Here is a 16572-nt window from a genome sequence, read left to right as displayed (position 1 = left end):
CTATATTGATTCTTCCAATCCATGAACATGGTATATTTCTCCACCTATTAGTGTCCTCTTTGATTTCTTTCACCAGTGTTTTATAGTTTTCTATATATAGGTCTTTAGTTTCTTTAGGTAGGTATATTCCTAAGTATTTTATTCTTTCCGTTGCAATGGTGAATGAAATTGTTTCCTTAATTTCTCTTTCTGTTTTCTCATTATTAGTGTATAGGAATTCAAGGGATTTCTGTGTGTTGATTTTATATCCTGCAACTTTACTATAGTCATTGACTAGTTCTAGTGATTTTCTGGTGGAGTCTTTAGGGTTTTCTATGTAGAGGATCATGTCATCTGCAAACAGTGAGAGTTTTACTTCTTCTTTTCCAATTTGGATTCCTTTTGTTTCTTTTTCTGCTCTGATTGCTGTGGCCAAAACTTCCAAAGCTATGTTGAATAGTAATGGTGAAAGTGGGCACCCTTGTCTAGTTCCTGACTTTAGAGGAAATGCTTTCAATTTTTCACCATTGAGGATAATGTTTGCTGTGGGTTTGTCATATATAGCTTTTATTATGTTGAGGTATGTTCCTTCTATTCCTGCTTTCTGGAGAGTTTTTATCATAAATGGATGTTGAATTTTGTCAAAGGCTTTCTCTGCATCTATTGAGAAAATCATATGGTTTTTATTTTTCAATTTGTTAAGGTGGTGTATTACATTGATTGATTTGCGGATATTGAAGAATCCTTGCATCCCTGGGATAAAGCCCACTTGGTCATGGTGTATGATCTTTTTAATGTGTTGTTGGATTCTGATTGCTAGAATTTTGTTAAGGATTTTTGCATCTATGTCATCAGTGATATTGGCCTGTAGTTTTCTTTTTTTGTGGGATCTTTGTCAGGATTTGGTATTAGGCTGATGGTGGCCTCCTAGAATGAGTTTGGAAGTTTACCTTCCTCTGCAATTTTCTGGAAGAGTTTGAGCAGGATAGGTGTTAGCTCTTCTCTAAATTTTTGGTAGAATTCAGCTGTGAAGCCGTCTGGACCTGGGCTTTTGTTGGCTGGAAGATTTTTGGTTACAGTTTCCATTTCCGTGCTTGTGATGGGTCTGTTAAGATTTTCTATTTCTTCCCTGGTCCAGTTTTGGAAAGTTGTACTTTTCTAAGAATTTGTCCATTTCTTCCACGTTGTCCATTTTATTGGCATATAATTGTTGATAGTAGTCTCTTATGATCCTTTGTATTTCTGTGTTTTCTGTTGTGATCTCTCCATTTTCATTTCTAATTTTATTGATTTGATTTTTCTCCCTTTGTTTCTTGATGAGTCTGGCTAATGGTTTGTCAATTTTATTTATCGTTTCAAAGAACCAGCTTTTGGTTTTGTTGATTTTTGCTATGGTCTCTTTTGTTTCTTTTGCATTTATTTCTGCTCTAATTTTTAAGATTTCTTTCCTTCTACTAACCCTGGGGTTCTTCATTTCTTCCTTTTCTAGTTGCTTTAGGTGTAGAGTTAGTTTATTTATTTGACTTTTTTCTTGTTTCTTGAGGTGTGCCTGTATTGCTATGAACTTTCCCCTTAGGACTGCTTTTACCGTGTCCCACAAGTTTTGGGTTGTTGTGTTTTCATTTTCATCCGTTTCTATGCAAATTTTGATTTCTTTTTTGATTTCTTCTGTGATTTGTTGGTTATTCAGCAGCGTGTTGTTCAGCCTCCATATGTTGGAATTTTTAATAGTTTTTCTCCTGTAATTGAGATCTAATCTTACTGCATTGTGGTCAGAAAAGATGCTTGGAATGATTTCTATTTTTTTGAATTTACCAATGCTAGCTTTATGGCCCAGGATGTGATCTATCCTGGAGAAGGTTCCATGTGCACTTTAGAAAAAGTTGAAATTCATTGTTTTGGGATGAATTGTCCTATAGATATCAATTAGGTCTAACTGGTCTATTGTATCATTTAAAGTTTGTGTTTCCTTGTTAAATTTCTGTTTAGTTGATCTATCCATAGGTGTGAGTGGGGTATTAAAATCTCCAACTATTATTGTGTTAGTGTTAATTTCTCCTTTCATACTTGTTAGCATTTGTCTTACATACTGTGGTGCTCCCACGTTGGGTGCATATATATTTATAATTGTTATATCGTCTTCTTGGATTGATCCTTTGATCATTATGTAGTGACCTTCTTTGTCTCTTTTCACAGCCTTTGTTTTAAAGTCTATTTTATCTGATATGAGTATCGCTACTCCTGCTTTCTTTTGGTCCCTATTTGCATGGAAAATCTTTTTCCAGCCCTTCACTTTCAGTCTGTATGTATCCCCTGTTTTGAGGTGGGTCTCTTGTAGACAACATATGTAGGGGTTTTTTTTTTGTATCCATTCAGCCAGTCTTTGTCTTTTGGTTGGAGCATTCAACCCATTTACGTTTAAGGTAATTACTGATAAGTATGATCCCATTGCCATTTACTTTATTGTTTGGGGTTTGAATTTATACACCGTTTTTGTGTTTCCTGTTTAGTATTTGTTGGAGAGCTGGTTTGGTGGTGCAGAATTCTCTCAGCTTTTGCTTGTCTGAAAAGCTTTTGATTTCTCATTCATACTTGAATGAGATCCTTGCTGGGTACAATAATCTGGGCTGTAGGTTATTTTCTTTCATCATTTTAAGTATGTCTTGCCATTCCCTCCTTGCTTGAAGAGTTTCTATTGAAAGATCAGCTGTTATCCTTATGGCAATTCCCTTGTGTGTTATTTGTTGTTTTTCCCTTGCTGCTTTTCATATTTGTTCTTTGTGTTTGATTTTTGTTAATGTGATTAATATGTGTCTTGGGGGGTTTCGCCTTGGCTTTATCCTGTTTGGGACTCTCTGGGTTTCTTGGACTTGAGTGAGTATTTCCTTCCCCATTTTAGGGAAGTTTTCAACTATTATCTCCTCAAGTATTTTCTCACGGTCTTTCTTTTTGTCTTCTTCTTCTGGGACCCCTATGATTCGAATGTTGTAGCGTTTAATATTGTCCTGGAGGTCTCTGAGATTGTGCTCATTTCTTTTAATTCGTTTTTCATTTATCCTCTCTGATTCATTTATTTCTACCATTCTATCTTCGAATTCACTAATCCTATCTTCTGCCTCTGTTATTCTACTATTTGTTGCCTCCAGAGTGTTTTTAATTTCATTTATTGCATTATTCATTATATATTGACTCTTTTTTTATTTCTTCTAGGTCCTTGTTAAACCTTTCTTGCATCTTCTCAATCCTTGTCTCCAGGCTATTTATCTGTGATTCCATTTTAATTTCAAGATTTTAGATCCATTTCACTATCCTTACTCGGAATTCTTTATCAGGTAGATTCCCTATCTCTTCCTCTTTTGTTTGGTTTGGTGGGCATTTATCCTGTTCCTTTATCTGCTGGGTATTCCTCTGTCTCATCTTGTTTAAATTGCTGAGTTTGGGGTGTCCTTTCTGTATTCTGGCAGTTTGTGGAGTTCTTTACTGTGGCATTTCCTCGCTGTGTGTGGGTTTGTACAGGTGTCTTGTCAAGGTTTCCTGGTTAGGGAAGCTTGTGTCCGTGTTCTGGTGGGTGGAGCTGTATTTCTTCTCTCTGGAGTGCAATGAAGTGTCCAGTAATGAGTTATGAGATGTTTGTGGTTTTGGGGTGACTTTGGGCAGCCTGTATCTTGAAGCTCAGGGCTGCGTTCCTTTGTTGCTGGAGAATTTGCTTGGTATGTCTTGCCCTGGAACTTGTTGGCCCTTGTGTGGTGCTTGATTTCAGTGTCGGTATGGAGGCATTTGATGAGCTCCTGTCAATTAATGTTCCTTGGAGTCAGGAGTTCCCTGGAGTCAGGGTTTGGACTTAAGCCTCCTGCTTCCAGTTATCTGTCTTACTTTTACAGTAGTTTCAAAACTTCTCCTTCTATACAGCACCATTGATAAAACATCTACGTTAAAGAAGAAAAGTTTCTCTACTGTGAGGGCCACTCAGAAAGGTTCACAGCATTACATGGAGAAGAGAAGAGGGAGGAGGGAGTTAGAGGTGACCCAAATGAGATGAGGTGGAATCAATAGTGGAGAGAGTGGGCTGGCCAGTAGTCACTTCCTTATGTGCACTCCACAACTGGACCGCTCAGAGATGTTCACAGAGTTATACAGAGATGAGAAGAAGGAGGAAGGAGACAGAGGTGGCCAGAAGGATAAAAGGGGGGAATGAAAAGGAGGGAGACAGATCCAGCCAGTAATCAGTTCCCTAAGTGTTCTCCACCGTCTGGAATACACAGAAATTCACAGAGTTGGGTAGAGTAGAGAGGGGTTAGGGAGGAGACACAGGCGACCTGGTGGAGAAAAAGGAGAGTCCAAAGGGAGAGAGAGCAGTCAAGCCAGTAATCTCGCTCCCTAGTGAAAAATGGGTACTGAAGATTGGGTTCTTAAAGGTACAAAATTGGTAACAAATACATAAAAGCAAAAATTAAAAATCTAGAGTAGAGTTTGGAATTTCAAAAATACGATGTTAAAGAAAAGAAGAAGGAAAAGAAAGAGAGAAAAAACGAACAAAGAAAAACAAACATGGTCGCAAAAATTATCAAGAAAATACAGGTACAAAATTGATAACTAATACCAAAAAGCAAAAATTAAAAATCTAGAGTAGAGTTTGGAATTTCAAAAATACAATGTTAAAAAAAAGGAAGAAGAAAACTAAAGAGAAAACAAACAAACAAAAACAAGCAATGTCGCAAAAATTATAAAGAAACTACAGGTACAAAATTGATATCAAATATCAAAAAGCATAAATTAAAAATCTAGAGTACAGTTTGGAATTTCAAAAATACAATGTTAAAGAAAAGAAGAAAAAAAACAAAACAAAAAAACAAGGTCAAAAAATTATTATATATAGATATATATATATATATATATATATATATATATATGAAGTTTGCTGAAGAAGAAAAAAATAGGGTCTTTGTTTTGCAAAGTAATAGGTTATAAAATTGAAAATTAAATGAACAATAGAGAACTTAAAATTAAAAAAATTAAAAAAAGTAAGAATGATCATAAAAATATATCTAGGACTTTCTCTGGTTTTGTTGTGAGTATCGTGGGTTCGGTTCATTTTTGGCTAGTTCCTTGGTCCAACTTATATTTCTCAAGATCTATAGGCGCCTTCCTATGTAGTCCTAGTAACCACAGGGTTTTAATCTATTGCCTGTAGCTTCCAAGGCGTTTCCCTCTGTTATAGCTTCTTTTGTTTGCCTGTCTCTTCAGTGTCTGGTTTACGCCCTGACACAAAGGGGACGGTGGAGGACACTTTTTTTTTTTTAGGCTCACTTGTTCAGTTGCGCTGTGGGGAGGGAGGGAGGGAGTGATGCTGCAAACAAATAACACTGGCGTGCGCTCGCAGTGCCTCAGCCACACTGGGTCTGCCCCCGCTCACGGCACGTGTAGCCTCCCTGCCCACACTGCTCGGGCTCTAGGTTGTTCCACTGGGAATAATCCGAGGCTGGCCCTGGGCTTCATGCACCTCCCAGGTCCAAGCCGCTCAGGTTCAGGCACTCGGGTAGTCCTCAGAGGCACAGACTCGGTTGGGCCTGCGTTTTGCGCTCTTCCCAGGTCTGAGCAGCTCAGGTGATGAGGTGTTTGGCGAGCGCCAATGTTGTGACTTATCGCCTCCCCGCCACTCGGTTATCTGGGTGTAAAACAGGCGCACCTTCTCAGGCAGATGTTGACCGTCCAGATCCCCAAGAAGTTTTAGTTAGCAAAGAAGGCTGCTTACAGTTTTATAGATAATGTCTCTCTGGGGCTGCGATTGCCCCCTTCTGGCTCTGGCTGCCTGTCACCGGAGGGGGAAGGTCTGCAGCCGGCTATCTCTGTTCAGTCTTTGTTCCATGCGCGGGCCTGGCGGTGTCTTAGGTTAGGGCTGGCTTTTTGCGTTGTAGATATCCCAGAGTCTGGTTTGCTAGCCCAAGTTATTTCGTTCAGATAGTGCTCAGGGTATTCAGGCCAGATTCTTACTCTAAGCGATGCAGCCCGCGCCGCGCCTCCCTGCCCAGCCCCTGCTTGCTAATGGTGTGAGCAGGCGTCTGCACTGCTTTGCGGCTGGGGGAGTTACCGTAGGGCTTGCAATCTGCGAGTTTTAATTGTTTATTTATTTTTATCCCCCTTATGTTGCCCTTTGTGCTTCCAAAGCTTGGCAAAGATTTGGCAGTGAAAAGCTTTCCTGGTGTTTGGAAACTTTTCTCTTTTTAAGACTATCTTCCTGGGACGGAAATCCCTCCCTCCCTCTTTTGTCTCTTTTTTTGTCTTTTATACTTTTTCCTACCTACTTTCCAAGAGTTGGGTTCTTTTCTGGGTGCCTGATGTCCTCTGGCAGCATTCATAAGTTGTATTGTGGAATTTACTCGACGTTTAAATGCTCTTTTGATGAAATTGTTTGGGGGGGGAAGAGTTCTCCCCGTCCTACTCCTCAGCAATCTTGGCTCCTCTCTTGTGGAGTTTGGAGAGAGCACGCGGGATTGCTCTCCAGGCCATGCAGGAAAAGAAGGCCCTCATCTCTCGATGTCGGGGGAGTCTCGTGGTTTTTCTGGAGCTGCGGTGCCAGTGTGGGGTTTCTCACAAGGTACGACCGGGAGCTCAGGGAGCCTCTCGTGTGGTGTCAGGGAAGTCAAGTCTCCATACGAGTGGCGAGGGGGCGCACGTCATTGCTCTCGAGTCATGGTAGTGGAATCAGGGCTCAACGCAATGAAAAAGGACGCTCGAGGTCTTTCTCGGGTTGCGGCAGGAAACCCTGGGTTCCCTCGACTTGTGCCTGTGACCTCAGGTAGCTTCTCAGGGTGCCTCTGAGAAGTCAGGGATACTATGGAGCTGGGAGAGGCCTCTCGGTACTCCACTGGGTTTGCTGCAATGGAAGAGGGCCTAATCTCGAGATCAGGAAGGAACCTCAGGGTTCCTCTCCATTTCTGACTCAGATTGCAGGGTCCCTGCAGAGTTGGGACAGGAGAGTCAGGCCTCGTCTTGTGTGGAGGAATGGAACTCCGCTTGCCTCTCGAGTTGTTCAAGGAGTGACAGGCCACTTGTCGAGCTGTGTGTGGAACCTGCGGTTTTTTCCAGACAATGCACGGGGGTGTCAGTGCCCCTTCGTGATGTGCTTTCATCCACAGGGTTGCCTTCGAAGTGGTGTGCGGGCATCGGGTTCTTATTAAGAGCGGACCAGGAAATCGGGGTCTTTTGGAATGCGGCACCACACACGAGGCTACGTCTCGAATTTCCTCGTGAGACGGGCCTCATGCTGAGGTGCCCCTGGAAGGTCGGGAAAGCCTTCCAGACAAAGCAGGTTAATAGACCCTACTGTCGCGATCAGGAGGGGAGAAGGGGCTCAGATGAAGTGGTGCCGGGAACCTCGGTGTTCCCCTTGAGTGAGACCGGTATGTCAGGGAACTTTTGGGGTCTCATGAAGCTTGCCAAATACTGTTTCAAACTTCAAGATGAAACGTGGGACTTCTCTTGAGACGCTGTGGCGGGCAAGGGCCTCATCTTGTGATGAAGGGGAAACCACGTGGTTTTTTTCGAGTTGCGATGGGATTGTTGACTTACGACGGGGAATTCAGGTTTCCTCTTCTGTTGGCCCAGGGAAGTCCATTCTTCCATTCGAGTTGCCAGGGAGAGCTGGGTGGGAATTGCTCTCAAGTCACGGCAGGTCAAAATAGACCTCATCTAGGCTTGTGTCCAGGACCTAATGTTCCTCTCCAGGGGCGATAGGGATGACGGGGACGCATTCCAGACTCACCCAGTGAGTCAGGCCTCGGCTCGAGGGGAAGCAAAGGATTCTGATATCCTCCTGGGTCGCAATAGGTATCTCTTGGAGCCCACTGAGTGGCCTCCAGGGAGTCAAGCCTCCTGTGGAGTTGGAGAGAGGACTCCGGATTGCTCTCCAGGCCATACAGGAAAGAAGGCCCTCAGCTCGCAATGACGGGGGCGTCTTGTGGGTTTTCTCGAGTTGGAGCGCAAGTATGAGTTTTCTCACGAGGTACGACGGGGAGCTCAGGGAGCCTCTCGTGTGGTGCCAGGAAAGTCAGGTGTCTATGCGTGTGATGAGGAGGAGCCCATAAATGCTCTCGAGTCATGGTAGGGAAATCGGGACTCAAGACGCGTTGAAGAAGGAGTCTCGAGGTCTTTCTCAGGTTGCGGCAGGAAACCCTGGGTTCCCTCGACTTGTACCGGTGACCTCAGGGAGCTTCTCAGGGTGCCTCTGAGAAGTCAGGCATACTGTGGACTTGGGAGGCGCTCTCAGAACTCCACTGGGTTTGGTGCAATGGCAAAGGTTCTCATCTCGAGTTGAGGCAGGAACCTAAGGGTTCCTCTCCATTTAAAACTCCGACCACAGGGTCCCTGAAGAGTTGGGACAGGAGAGTCAGGCCTCGTCTTGTGTGGAGGAATGGAACTCCACTTGCCTCTCGAGTTGTTCACAGGATAACAGACCATTTGTCGAGCTGTGAGTGGAACCTTCGGTTTTTTCCATAAGATGCATGAGGGGGTCAGTGCCCCTTCGTGTTGTGCCTTCATCCACAGGGTTGCCTTCAAAGAGGTGTCCGGACATCGGGTTCTTATCAATAGCAGAGCAGGAAATCGGGGTCTTTCAGAACGTGGCACCATCCATGAGGCTACGTCTCGAATTTCTTCATTAGACTGGTGTCATCCTGAGGTGCGCCGTGAAGATCGGGAACCCCTTCCAGACAAAGCAGGGGAATCGACCATCTTGTCACGATCAGGAGGAGTGAAAGGGCTCAGTTGAAGTCGTGCCGGGAACCTCGGTGTTCCCCTCGAGTGGGACCGGTGTGTCGGGAAACTTTTGGGGTCACTTCAAGGGTGCCAAGTACCGTTTTGCACTTCAATATGGACTTGGGGCTTCTCTTGACACGCTCTAGAGGGCAAGGGCCTCATCTTGGGATGACGGGGGAATCACGTGGTTTTTCTCAAGGTGCGGTGGGATTCTCGAGTTACGACGGGGAATTCAGGCTTCCTCTTGTGTTGGCCCAGGGAAGTCCAATCTTCCATTCGAGTTTCGAGGAAGAGCTGGGGTTTGCTCTTGAGTCACTGCAGGGCAAAAGAGACCTCATCTAGGCTTGTGTCCAGGACCTAATATTCCTCTCCAGGGCCGACAGCGATCTCGGGGTTGCATTCCAGACGCATCCTGGGAGTCAGAGCTCGACTCGAGGGGAAGCAAAGGACCCCGCTCTCCTCTTGAGTCACCGCAGGTGTCTCTTGGAGCCCACTGAGTGGCCTAAAGGGAGTCAAGCCCCCTGTGGAGTTTGGAGAGAGGACTCAGGATTGCTCTCCAGGCCATGCAGGAAAAGAAGACCCTCATCTCGCGATGACAGGGGCGTCTTGTTGGTTTTCTCGAGCTGCGGTGCCAGTGTGCGGTTTCTGACGAGGTGCGACGGGAAGCTCAGGGAGCCTTTCGTGTGGCACCAGGGAATTCAGGTCTCCATGCGCATGGCAAGGGGGAGCGCGTCATTGCTCTCGAGATATGATACGGGAATCGGGCCTCAAGACACGTTAAAGCAGGACTCTCAAGGTCTTTCTCGGGTTGCGGCAGGAAACCCTGGGTTCCGTCGACTTCTGCCGGTGACCTTAGGGAGCTTCTCAGGGTGCCTCTGAGAAGTCAGGCATACTGTGGATTTGGGACGGGCCTCTCGGGACTCCACTGGTTTTGTGGCAATGGAAAAGGGCCTCATCTTGAGTGGAGGCAGGAACCTCAGGCTTCCTCTCCATTTCTGACTCGGTGCGCAAGGTCCCTAGAGTTGTGACAGGAGAGTCAGGCATCGTCTTGTGTGGAGGAATGGAACTCTGCTTGCTTCTCGAGTTGTTCACGAGGTGACAGACCACTTGTGGAGCTGTGTGAGGAACCTGCGGGTTTTTCCGGAAGATGCACGGGGTGTCAGTGCCCCTACGTGTTGTGCCTTCATCCACAGGCTTGCCTTCGAAGAGGTGTCCAGGAGTCTGGTTTTAATCAAAAGTGGACCATGGAATCGGGGTCTTTCGGCATGTAGTATGGCCCTCGAGGCTACCTCTCGAATTTCCTCATGAGACCGGCCTCATCCTGAGGTGTGCCGGGAAGGTCGGGAATCCCTTCGAGACAAAGCAGTGGAATCGACCCTCCTATCGCGATCAGGAGAGGAGAAAGGCCTCAGATGAAGTGGTGCCGGAAACTTCAGTGTCCCCTCTAGTGCGATCGGTATATAGGGGAACTTTTGGGGTCGCATCAAGGGTGCCAAGTACTGTTTTGCACTTCAAGACGGAATGTGAGACTTCGCTTGAGACGCTGTAGGGGGCAAGGGCCTCATCTTGCAATACGGGGAACCACGTGATTTTTCTCGAGTTGCGGCGGGTTTCTCAAATTACAACTGGAAATTCAGGCTTCCTCTTGTGTTGGCTCAGAAAGGCCAATCTTCCATTCGAGTTGCAAGGGAAAGCTAGGGGTTGCGCTTGAGTCACTGCAGGGCCAAAGAGACCTCATCTAGGCTTTTGTCCAGGACCTAAGGTTCCTCTCCAGGGGCGACAGGGATCCAGGGTTGCATTCCAGACTCACCCTCGTAGTCAGGCCTCATCTCGAGGGGAATCAAAGGACACCGCTCTCCTCCTGAGTATCGACGGGTATCTCTTGGAGCCCACTGAGTGACCTAAAGGGAGTCAAGCCTCCTTTGGAGTTTGGAGAGAGGATTCGGGATTGCTCTTCAGGTCATGCAGGAAAGGCCCTCATTTCACCATGACAGGGGCGTCTCGTGGGTTTTCTCGAGCTGCGGCGCCAGTGTGGGGTTTCTCACGAGGTACGATGGGGAGCTCAGGGAGCCTCTCATGTGGTGCCGGGGAAGTCAGATCTTCATGCGCGTGGCGAGGGGGAGCGCGTCATTTTTCTCCAGTCATGGTAGGGGAATCGGGCCTCAAGACGCGTGAAGAAGGACTCGCGAGGTTTTTCTCAGGTTACGGCAGGAAACCCTGGGTTCCGTCGACTTATGCCCGTGACCTCAGGGAGCTTTTCAGGGTGCCTCTGAGAAGTCAGGGATACTGTGCAGTTGGGAGGGGCCGCTCCGAACTCCACTGGGTTTGGTGCAGTAGAAGAGGGCCTTATCTCGAGTTGAGGCAGGAACCTCATGGTTCCTCTCCATTTCTGAATCGGATCTCAGTGTCCATGCAGAGTTGGGACAGGAGAGTCAGGCCTCGTCTTGTGTGGAGGAATTTAACTCCTCTTGCCTCTCGAGTTGTTCACGGGGTGACAGGCCACTTGTCGATCTGTATGTGGAACTTGCGGGCTTTTCCAACGATGCAGGAGGGTGTCAGACCCCTTCGTTTTGTGCCTTCGTCCACAGGATTGCCTTCGAAGAGGTGTCCTAGCATTGGGTTCTTATCAAGAGCAGACAGGGAAATCGGGGTCTTTCGGCGTGTGGCACCAACCACAAGGCTACGTCTCGAATTTCCTCGTGAGACCGGCCTCATCCTGAGGTGCGCCGGGAAGGTCCGGAACCCCTTCCAGACAAAGCAGGGTAATCGACCCTCCCGTCGCGATCAGGAGGGGATAAGGGGCTCAGAACAAGCGGTGCACCGAACCTTGGTGTTCCCCTCGAGTGAGACCAGGGTGTCGGGGAACTTTTGTGCTAACATCAAGGTTGCCAATTATCGTTTTAAACTTCAAGATGGAACGTAGGGCTTCTACTGAGACGCTGTAGCTGGCAAGGGCCTCATCTTGCGATGACGGGGGAACCACGTGGTTTTCCTCGAGTTGCAGTGGGATTTTCGAATTACGACGGGGAATTCAGGTTTCCTCTTGTGTTGTCCCAGGGAAGTCCATTCTTCCATTCGAGGTGCGAGGGAGAGCAGGGGATTGCTCTCGAGTCACTTCAGGGCAAATGAGACCTCATCTATGCTTGTGTCTAGGACCTAATGTTCCTCTCCAGGGGCGACAGGGATCTCGGGGTTGCATTCCAGACTCACCTGAGGAGTCAGGCCTGGTATATAGGGGAAGCAAAGAATTCCGCTCTCCTCTCGAGTCCCAACGGGTATCTCTTGGAGCCCACAGAGTGGCCTAAAGGGAGTCAGGCCTCCTGTGGAGTTTGAAGAGAGGCCTCGAGATTGCTCTCCAGGCCATGCAGGAAAAGAAGGCCTTCATCTCGCGATGACGGAGGCGTCTCGTGTGTTTTCTCGAGCTGGGGAGCCAGTGTGGGATTTCTCACGAGGTATGACGGGGAGCTCAGGGAGCCTCTCGTGTGGCGCCAGGGAAGTCAAGTCTCCATGCGAGTGGCGAGGGGGAATGCGTCATTGCTCTCGAGTCATGGTAGGGGAATCGGGATTCAAGATGCGTTGAAGGAGGATTTTCGAGGTCTTTCTCGGGTTGCGTCAGGAAACCCTGTGTTCCCTCGACTTGTTCCAGTGACCTCAGGGAGCTTCTAAGGGTGCCTCTGAGAAGTCGCGATACTGTGGATTTGGGAGGGGCCTCTCGGGCCTCCACTGTTTTTGGTGTAATGGAAGAGGGCCTCATCTCGAGTGGAGTCAGGAACCTCAGGGTTCCTCTCCATTTCGGACTCCGATCGCAGGGTCCCTTCAGAGTTGGGACCGGAGAGTCAGGCCTCGTCTTGAGTGGAGGAATGGAACTCTGCTTGCCTCTCGAGTTGTTCATGGGATGACAGGCCTCTTGTCGAGCTGTGTGTGGAACCTGCGGCTTTTACCGAATGATGCACGGGAGTGTCAGTGACCCTTCATTTTGTGCCTTCGTCCACAGGGTTGCCTTCGAAGAGGTGTCCGGGCATCGGGTTCTTCTCAAGAGTGGGCCGGGAAATCGGGGTATTTCGGCATGTGACACCACCCACGACGCTATGTCTCGAATTTACTCGTGAGACCGGCCTCATCCTTAGGTGCGCAGGGAATGTGGGAAACCCCTTCCAAACAAAGCAGGGGAATAGACCCTCCTGTCTCGAACAGGAGGGGAGAAGGTGCTCAGATGAAGTGGTGCGGGAACCTCGGTGTTCCTGTCGAGTGAGACCTGCGTGTCCGGGAACATTTGGTGTCGCATCAAGGGTGCAAAGTACCGTTTCGCACTTCAAGACGGAACGTGGTTCTTTTCTTGAGACGCCATAGCAGCAAGGGCCTCATCTTGGGATGACGTTGGAAACACGTGGTTTTTCTCGAGTTGCGGCGGGATTCTCGAGTTACGAAGGGGATTTCTGGCTTCCTCTTGTGTTGGTCCAGGGAAGCCCAATCTTCCATTCGAGTTGCGAGGGAGAGCTGAGGGTTGCGCTCGAGTCACTGCAGGGCAAAAGAAACCTCATCCAGGCTTGTGTCTAGGACCTAATGTTCCTCTCAAGGGATGACTGGGATCTTGGGGTTGCATTCTAGACTCACCCAGGAGTCAGGCGTCCTCTCGAGGGGAAACAAAGGACTTCTCTCTCTTCTCGAGTCGCGACGGGTATTTCTTGGAGCCCACTGAGTGGACTAAAGGGAATCAAGCCTCCTCTGGAGTTTGGAGAGAGGACTCAGGATTGCACTCCAGGACATGCAGGAAAAGAAGGCCCTCATCTCACGATGACGGGGGGGGTCTCGGTGGTTTTACCGAGCTGCAGCGCCTGTGTTGGTTTCTCAGGAGGTACGACGGGGAGCTCAGGGAGCCTCTTGTGTGGCGCCAGGGAAGTTAGGTCTCGATGCGTGTGGCGAGGGGGAGCGCGTCATTGCTCTCGAGTCATGGTAGGGGAATCAGGCCTCTAGACGCGTTGAAGGACTCTCAAGATCTCTCTCGGGTCTTGGCAAGAATACCTGGGTTCCCTCGACTTGTGCCGGTGACCTCAGGGAGATTCTCCGGGTGCCTCTGAGAAGTCAGGGATACTGTGGAGTTGGGAAAGACCTCTCGGGACTCCACTGGGTTTGGTGAAATGGAAGGGGGCCTCATCTCGAGGGGAGGCAGGAACCTCAGGGTTCCTCTCCATTTCTGATTCCGATCGCAGCCCCCTGCATAGTTGGGAGAGGTGAGTCAGGCCTTGTCTTGTGTGCAGGAATGGACCTCCGCTTGCCTCTCGAGTTGTTCACTGGGTGACAGGCACTTGTTGAGCTGTATGAGTAACCTGCGGTCTTTTCCGGACGATGCACGGGGGTGTCAGTGCCCCTTCGTGTTGTGCCTTCATCCACACTATCTTCGAATAGGTGTCTGGGCATCGCGTTCTTATCAAGAGCGGATCGGGAAATCGCGGTCTTTCGGCATGTGGCACCACCATCGAGGCTACGTCTCGAATTTCCTCGTGAGACAGCCTCATCTGAGGTGCGTGGAGAAGGTCGGGAACCCCTTGCAGACAAAGCAGGGGAATTGACCCTCCTTTCGCGATCAGGAGGGGAGAAGGGGCTCAGATGAAGTGGTGCCAGGAACCTCGGTGTTCCCCTCTAGTGCGACCCGTATGTCGGGGAACTTTTGGGGTAGCATTAAGGGTGCCAAATATCATTTCGCACTTGAAGACAGAACGTGGGACTACTCTTGAGACGCTGGAGCGGGCAAGGGCCTCATCTTGCAATGACGGGGGAACCACGTGGTTTTTCTCAAGTTGAGGCGGAATTCTCGAATTACTACTGGGAATTCAGGCTTCCTCTTGTGTTGGCCCAGGGAGGTCCAATCTTCCATTCGGGTTGCGAGGGAAAGCTGGGGAGTGCTCTCGAGTTACTGCAGGGCAAAAGCGACCTCATCTAGCCTTGTGTTCAGGACCCAGTGATCCTCTCCAAGGGCGACAGGGATCTCGGGTTTGCATTACAGACTCACCCGGGGAGTTAGGCCTCGTCTCGAGGGGAAGAAAAGGACTTGGCTATCCTCTCGAGTTGCGACGCGTATCTCTTGGAGCCCACTGAGTGGTCTAAAGGGAGTCAACCCTCCTCTTCAGTTTGGAGAGAGGACTCGGGATTGCTCTCCAGGCCATGCAGGAAAAGAAGGCCCACATCTCGAGATGACGGGGGCGTCTCGTGGGTTTTCTCGAGCTGCGGCGCCAGTGTGGGGTTTCTCACGAGGTACGACGGGGAGTTCAGGTAGCCTCTCGTGTGGCAACAGGGAAGTCAGGTCTCCATGGGCGGGGCAAGGGGGAGCGCGTCATTGCTCTCAAGTCAGGGTAGGGGAATCGGGCCTCATGACGGGTTGAAAAAGAACTCTCGATGTCTTTCTAGGGTTGCGGCAGGAAACCCTGGGTTCCCTTGACTTGTGCCGGTGACCTCAGGGAGCGTCTCAGGGTGCCTCTGAGAAGTCAGGGATACTGTGGATTTGGGAGAGGCCTCTCGGGACTCCTTTGGGTTTGGTGCAATGGAAGTGGGCCTCATCTCGAGTTGAGGCAGGAACCTCAGGGTTCTGCTCCTGACTTCCTGGAGGCCGGATCTGACTCAGATCGCAGGGTCCCTGTTGAGTTTGCTCAGGAGTGTCAGGTCTCGTGTTCTGCGGAGGAATGGAACTCCGCTTACATCTCAAGTTGTTCAAGGATAACACCACTTTTCGTGATGTGTGTGGAACCTGCGGGTTTTTCGGAGATGCACGGGGGCGTCAGTGCTCCTTCCTGTTGTGCCTTCATCCACAAGGTTGCCTTCGAAGAGGTGTCCGGGTATCGTGTTCTCCTCAAGTGCGGACCGGGAAATTGGGGTCTTTCAGCATGTTGCACCACCCACTAGGCTACGTCTCGAATTTTCTCGTGAGACCGGCCTCATCCTGAGGCACGCAGGAAAGTCCGGGAACCCTTTCCAAACAAAGCAGGGGAATCGACCCTCCTTTCGGGATCAGGAGGAGAGAAAGGGCTCAGATGAAGTAGTGCCGGGAACCTCGGTGCTCTCCTTGAGTGAAAGTCGGGTAACTTTTCGGGTTGCATCAAGGGTGCCAAGTACCGTTTCACACTTCAAGACGGAACCTGGGACTTCTCTTGAGATGCTGTAGTGGGCAAGGGCCTCATCTAGCACTGACGGGGGACCCACGTGTTTTTTCTCGAGTTGCGGCAGGATTCTTGAGTTACGATGGGGAATACAGGTTTCCTCTTGTGTTGGCCCAGGGAAGTCCAATCTTCCATTCGAGTTGCAAGTGAGAGCTGGAGATTGCTCTCGAGTCACTGCAGGGCAAAATAGAGCTCATCTAGGTTTGTGTCCAGGACCGAGTTTTTCTCTCCAGGGGCGACAGGGATCTCGGGGTTGCATTCCAGACTCACCCGGGGAGTCAGGCCTCGTCTCGAAGGGAATGAATGGACTCCGCTCTCCTCTCGAGTCGCGACGGGTATCCCTTGGAGCCCAAGAGTGGCCTAAATGGAGTTAAGCCTCCTGTGGAGTTTGGAGAGAGGACTCGGGATTGCTCTCTAGGCCATGCAGGAAAAGAAGGCCCTCATCTTGCGATGACGGGGGCGTCTCGTGGGTTTTCTCAAGGTGCAGTGCCTGGTTGGGGTTTCTCACGAGATAGGACGGGGAGCTCAGGGAGACTCCTGTGGTGCCACGGAAGTCAGGTCTCCATGGACGTGGCGTGGGGGAGCGCCTCATTGCTCTCGAGTCATGGTAGGGGAATCAAGCCTCAGGACGCTTCGAAGAAGAACTCTCGAGGTCTTTCTCGGGGTGTGGCAGGAAACCCTGGGTTCA

The sequence above is a fragment of the Bubalus kerabau genome, chromosome 10 (genome assembly GCF_029407905.1).
Source record: "Bubalus kerabau isolate K-KA32 ecotype Philippines breed swamp buffalo chromosome 10, PCC_UOA_SB_1v2, whole genome shotgun sequence".
NCBI classification, from domain to species: Eukaryota; Metazoa; Chordata; class Mammalia; order Artiodactyla; family Bovidae; genus Bubalus; species Bubalus kerabau.
This window is presented reverse-complemented; position numbering follows the sequence as displayed.